Source organism: Mucor velutinosus (genome assembly GCF_035048745.1).
Source record: "Mucor velutinosus strain NIH1002 chromosome Unknown tig00000041, whole genome shotgun sequence".
NCBI lineage: Eukaryota > Fungi > Mucoromycota > Mucoromycetes > Mucorales > Mucoraceae > Mucor > Mucor velutinosus.
In genome coordinates, this window is record NW_027041905.1 from 2,022,366 (window position 1) to 2,029,361 (window position 6,996).

Sequence of the window (6,996 nt, forward strand, 5' to 3'; positions counted from 1 at the left end):
AGGCGCTGCAAAAGCGGCCAGAGTTATTTTGTCGCTTGAAATATTGAAGAAGAAAGCAGAGGCGATCATTTCGATGATCAACCAATTTGTAGAAACCTCTTACAGTGAGTTATAATTTTGAATCGCAAGCGAGAGCAATATCTTAGTGTATAATGGTATGAAGGTACGCAGGCAGAGATTGACAGAAGAAAGAAAAAGACAGTCGGAAAAGAAGTGGAACAGATCAGACTGTATGCTGCCGAAAATGGTCTGGATTTGCCCATCCCTTTGAACTACTGGCATATATTGAAAAGAAACGTCGAAGAAATTTCTATTTTGATAATAGTAGGCTCGAGTAAACTCAATAGCATAAGAAGCATGTATACTAATGATACTTTTCGATGAAGGGTAAAGCAAAAAGGGTTCTTGGCAACTACAAAGGTGAGTTGTCATCGTTGAGGGGAAAACATAACAATCTATAAAATTTGAGGCTTTATAGACTAGATTTCACGGAAAAAAAGAATAAAAAACAGTAAAGTCAACTTGATAAAGGTATGTTTTATTATCAAACTGACAGGTGTAAAGTAAACTGAAGTCTCTCTACTGGCCAGGTAGATGATCCTTCTTATATACTATAACAATGGATAAAAGTTCTATTAATTGGATTAACAAATAAGTCAACTCAAATCAACTAATGTCTAATCATGCTAAAAGACAACTCCAGCAAGCTAATCATGATTTAGCTTTGCCTGGATGAATAATTAGACTCTCATCCAAAGTACCCTGATTTATCCTTTCTATAAGGATAATTAATATCGATCTAGTAGCATGTATCCGATAGGTACAGTCTACTTAGTTTATATTAATAGTACATATCTGAGTGTATATCGCTAAGCATACATCTTTAGCATGTATCTGGATATATGGCATGTCTATAGCATGTCTCATATATAGTACAAGTCTGTAGTACATAAAGTATCTGTAGCTAGTATCACGGATATAAGCATGTGTCTTATAGCTTGGATCATGAAGTGCACATCTGAAGCAACAAGCTCATATTGCATTAATCTTGGTGCCTATCCAGATATGGTAAACATCCGTAGTCAATGTCAGAATACAAGTATAAGTCTATAGCGCCATCCATGTCCGTGGTGCCATCTATAGCCTATATCTTATATAGTATGACTCTTATAGTACTAGTGTATCTGAAGTCCATATCTTCTTATAGTATAAATCGATATCGTACATCTAATCCAGTGTACATACAGTTTATATCTAAATCTGGTAGCTGGATGAACTGTCGTAATGCAGGTCATAGTGGATGTATTCCACAGCGCATATTACTTGGAAATTGAGTTCTGTACAGTTCAGAATATCTGGGTCGTCAGACAGAAGTGTAATTTACCTATTCTTCTGGTAACGCAACCCACTACGCCGTCGTTTTAGGTCGAATTCTGTTCAAATCGAGCCATTTTCAAGTACGAATAACTCATGCCACAAAGCAGCGTTTTGAACGCTTGGAATAGCACTACACGCCTCCTCTTGGCCACGCTTTACTTCTTAATGCTTTAACTCAATTTTTTTGAGCCGTTGCAAATTCATGAAAATTATCGTTTTTTCCATGAGTATTAGCAAGGGAAAAATCTTGAAAATAAAACAATTGTGTTTTTCACCCCAAAAACGAAGACTTTTTTTAAAATAGATATTAGATCAAATTGATTGTAAAGAAATGCCACATTGGAAACTCTTTCTACAAGACTTTCAAATGCTAAAGTTTGACATATTCACAGAAAACCTGTCTTCATATTTTTGCGGATTGCTCGTTATTTTCAGTCTGAAAGCTGTATATAATTAGCATCATTCGATGCGGCTTCGTTAGTCCTCTAAAGATGCGTTAGAAAGTTGGGTGTAAAAACGACAGTTTTCATAGTCAAATTTAGCAAAAACGCTTAAAGGATGTGAAATCAAGTCAAGTTTGAACACAAAAATACCACTGCATAATCTCAAATTAAATTACCGCAACTACAGCTGCTACGGCATAATACTGAGACTAAACCTACTGGTCGTGACGTCGAATAGGGTGCCCTCTCATTTTTCCATACCCTCGTTTTTTTTTACCCCTTTTGCAAAACGCGTTTTAGTATCAAACCATGGTGGTTTTAGACACCGTTTGATTAACAATAACACTCTAGCTTTCGATAACTCTGTCTTGTACTGTTAGAAGAACTTGATAATGCTCTCTTAAAGTGGAATATATTAGGTACCATTCGATAACGAACACTGGAAGGCGTAGAATTAGCACTAATCGAATTTGTTTATTAGGTTTTGATAACTCTTTTGCCTGTTTGACGTGGGTGCTGCTGCCATTACTATTCTGCTATCTCTGCTGTCTGCGTCTTTGGTTTATCATGCCTTGCGGTTGCTTCTTTGGTCTTTGTCTGGTCTTTGGTGTCGTTCTTCGTACTTTGGTTTGTCTATAATACCGGTGTTGCTGCTACTACTGCTGCTGCTAATATGGCCTTTCCTGGCCTACTGTGTTTGGTGCATGCTCTTTCTTTGGTGCCGCTCGTTCTTTGATTTGTCTATGGTGCTGGCATTGGTGCTGGTCTTGCTGCTGCTGCCAATATGGTCTTTCCTGGTCTACTGTCTTTTATGCATGCTCGTTCTCTGGTCTATATCCGGTGATTGCGTATCCCCTGGTCTATCTACGGTGATGGTAGGTGGTAAGTATCTTCTTTCTTCTGGTTGCAATGATATAAAACTTCTTTGAACGCTTGTATTATTGCTTCCTTTCTCATGATAATGCATTCATGATGTTTGCTTTGTTGCGTTTTTCTTTTTCTTTTGTTGGTTGTGTTGCTTTACATCCGACTATTACCATACATGTTGCTCATGTATGCCTTTTTGTTGCGACACCAACGAGCTGTTCTGAACATCTCTGATGTTGTATTTGCTATACTTTTCTTTGACTCATTGCGTGTGAGTATCCTTTTTTTTCTTTGCCTACATATACTACTATACTCCTATAGTAGTGTGTTCTTTTCTTCTTTCTTTTATAATGATTATGTTTCTTTGAAGCATACCTTTTTTTTACGTTGCGTGGATGTGCCTATCGCTGAAGCTCAACAAGACTCTATCCGAGGCTAGGAGGTAGATAGGCTGCTTCTACTTGATTATCACTACTTACTTTAGTGATGATTGAGGGTCTCAATGCCGGAATTTAAAGCTAGGTGGTGCAAGTAAGGCATGCTCTAGCACCTGGGGGAAGTTTGATGATAGCAGCGGCTATAATGCTATTATAGCGGCGCTTAAAATTTTGCCTCACATCAAAAGAGGGGGAAACTCTCGCAATTTTTTTTTAGGCCAGCGGAGTTTTCAAGCGATTTGATTGGCTCAGATATTCAGGGACCGAAGGATTCTAGCTAGTTAATCTCCTATTGAGCTGTCATCTATAATGAGTTTATATTTGTAATAAAAGGGTAGCGAAATAGATACAATTTAAAGCCTTCTTTATTGAAGAGTATGATAAGGTGCAAGCGTTTTATCTAGCACCCATTTCATAATATTTTGACGTGAGGAATGTCCTTTAAATGTATTTATGCAAGAAAAATTATATGATATATACTCTACTTCAACACAATGTTTGCGTTGCTACTACAACAGCACTATTCTGGACAACCCACCGCCAGGCAGTCTTTCTAATTGTTGAAAACTATAGCGCAACATTGTATGCTTTAAGGAATAGTAGTGTATCTTTTCCTCAGCCAAAAATGCATAGTGCTATAGATTTATTTGATTTCACAATCTCTTTGCTGCAGAAAAACCGGCTGTATGAACTCGATGAATCCGTTAGACATGCAATGAAATTAGGTTTAATGTACTTCTTCATAAAAAAAAGCAATAGTAAAATACAATAGAAATCAACTGTATTATATTTATGTATAAAATGAACTGAAGACCCTGGAATTGAGTAAAAAAAAAAGAAAAGTATTTATACATCCGTAACTAGCATGTAGGGTTAGTGATGATAAAAATTAACAGGTGCTGCTATTACGATATCTGGAAAATGTTGTTGACGTTTGATTTAAAGCGGTAATCAATGCAAGAGCACTAGCCATAAGGGTCGATTTGAGTAAGCTTGATGGGCTTGGATGAACTATTGTCATAGCGTGATTTAATGTAATCTTGACAGTTTAAAGTGTGATGTTTGTTATCGAAGTGTGAACCACTTTATCTGGAGTATTGTGCAAATATGGCAGCAGGGCATAGTTGTCATATTTGAATATGCTTGTTATTTATTTGATTTTATTTGAATAAAGATACCATCACCTATTACTACCATCATGAGTTTAGTTGAATATACTATGATCGGGAGTGATTCATTCACACGATGTGCGATATAAGAATGTACTTTTACTTTAATATGCTTAATAATAAGTGGTTGTTGATGTACATTTGAGCGCTTTACTATTAGATTCAAATAGCATGAATTCGAATGAGTGATATTTGATAAATTCCGGCTCTCAATCAAGTCGCGTTTGGGTAGCTATTTCATTGCACAGTTATCTCAACCTCTGTTGACATGAAATCCCATACAATCATAAATCTTATGCAATTTGTATGCCTTCCCCCTGATCATCTAGTTGAATCAATGGATGTAATCGCAGACTTGAAGAATGAACGCATTACCAGCAAGAATGAACACTACCTCAATGGTACAATTACTAGTAGCCTTCTGGATACCATCAAGCCTGCGATTTACAACTGAGCATGCCACTGGATTGCACAAGGTCAAGCCTTCCTCATATATTGTGATCCTTCCCAAATTAGCAGGATCAATATCAGTATCATTTGGATAGTCGCCAATCTATCCATATATCTCTATTATATCTTTCTGAGGCCGCGGTCATAAATCGTAACATAATAAATGTTCAGTCCCTAGACACTTTTACAACCCTAATATGAAAACTGAGTTGCCAGGCATTTGTCAGGCATGGTACATATATATGATTTGAAATTATATTATATTAAAACATGCAAGTTTCTTCTACCATTTTAGCTATTGATATTAATTTTGCGATATTAGCAAAATTTCTGTGGCAGCGCGAGTAACCGGAACGTAGATTCGCTTCCACCAAAGCGAAGCGTAGTTTAGGTAACCACCCAAAGAGTCAAAAGGCTCATCGTAATAATAAATTCATGGTCCCAGATACTTTCAAAGCCTCAAAAAGGAAAGACGTTGATCTAACAAGTATTTTGATAGAATGGCGTTATTAAATATAGAATCCAGGAAAAAATAACATACTTAGCGATAGTGCTATGTAATTTTTCATCTACTTTCCACTCGCTTCAAAAGCATCTATTATTGTATTGCCTTTTTCATGATTAAAGGGGCATTGGATTTGCCAGCCAGCCCCACCAGCCAAAATCAATTCAAACGCAGACGCATAGTCCGTTCTAGATTGGCCAAACTTTGATGCTTTTCGACTCGATTAAACTATTTTTGCAGATTCGGCTATATAAAATTTGATAATCATCCTATGCTTCAAGTGTTAAATAAAACCTGGAGCTCGACTCCCCTACAAAAAAAAAAAGCTTCTTCAAGTGGGTCCCTGGTGGTAGGGCGAAGTGGTAGAAACTCCCGTATGCCAACGGGAGGATCCCCGGTTCAAATCCTGGCGAACGCAAGTTGTCTGAATTTTTGACGTAGTACTGATGTCCTCGTTTGGTGTTTTGTACTCTTATCCATGATCTATATTTTGACGATTTCCGCAAGACTGTATTGGCTCTAGGAGTCGCACCTTATTAGTAGTAGATTTCTTTCCCAACTTAGTTCAAAAATATCTTATTCCCCTTCATTGCAGACATTGGGTCCACCAACAGTCTTTTCTATCCCTCAGTATGACATTTAAAGGACTTTAAATAAAACCTGGAGCTCGTCTCCCCTACAAAAAAAAAATGCTTCTTCAAGCTTTTTTGGAGAGCTTTTCGAGGCGCATCCAATGGTATCAAATAAGATAAATGTTTTGAATAAACTTATTGAGTAATTTACGAAAATATGAAAAGAGGCTTATAGCCAAAATGTCGAAATTTTACATATCTAAGTCCTACAAAGACGATTTCAGAGGTTGCTTTGGATCGATAAAAGCATTTTGATTTATGATATACCATAGTAAAAGTCTTTGTTATCAAGGTGAAAAATGCGATCGTTTGATTTTTGATGAAAACCATGAGGGGTACCTCATGGTTTTCGGTCGATTTTTGGCCATGTTTTTTTTTTTTTGGTCCCCAAAAAGTTGAGCAAAGGTATCAGGAAGTAATTGTCAGATGAGAGCAATTGTTTGGTGCTATTCTGACAATCTAAAACGGCCTTGAACGCAAGAAAACGCAGCTCAAATGCAACCAGATTTGACTGTATTAGACACACTCTTGATTAAAAAGGGGAAATACCAGTACATTGGTTGCCTGTATATGAAGTAGCTGCGTGTATATGGATGTAGAGCATCACATAAGAATCAGATCCACAGATAATATGGACGGCTTTCATGTGTAAGTGGAGGGTCGAAATAAGAGTAGCAGTATTTTGATAAGATACGCAAGGGCAAACGGTAGCGCGAGCTGCCGCTGCGCAGGTTGATGCTCACCGAAGCGAAGCGAAGATAGAGAGCCATCCGAAGCTTAAACATTCGTATAGTATAGAATCAAATCAACTTAGTGGGCAGCCAATCAAGTAAATGTATTGAAAATTGTAAATAAACAAATGTATATCCATGCACTTATAGTCATGTTAAGCTATTTCTCTCAACAATGTGTAATCAACAACTCCCAACTAAAGTGATTACGCGCGTCTTGGATATGGATAAATCTTCGCACTTGGCTCAATGTCGCTTCGTATGTCGATCCTGGAATCATCTTGTTGAAGGAGCCATACTGATAAGGCCTACGTTTTGACATCAACCCCTAAAGCAAAAGCATCATATAATCAACTATCGAAAAAAACGGGCGAATGAAAGGCTG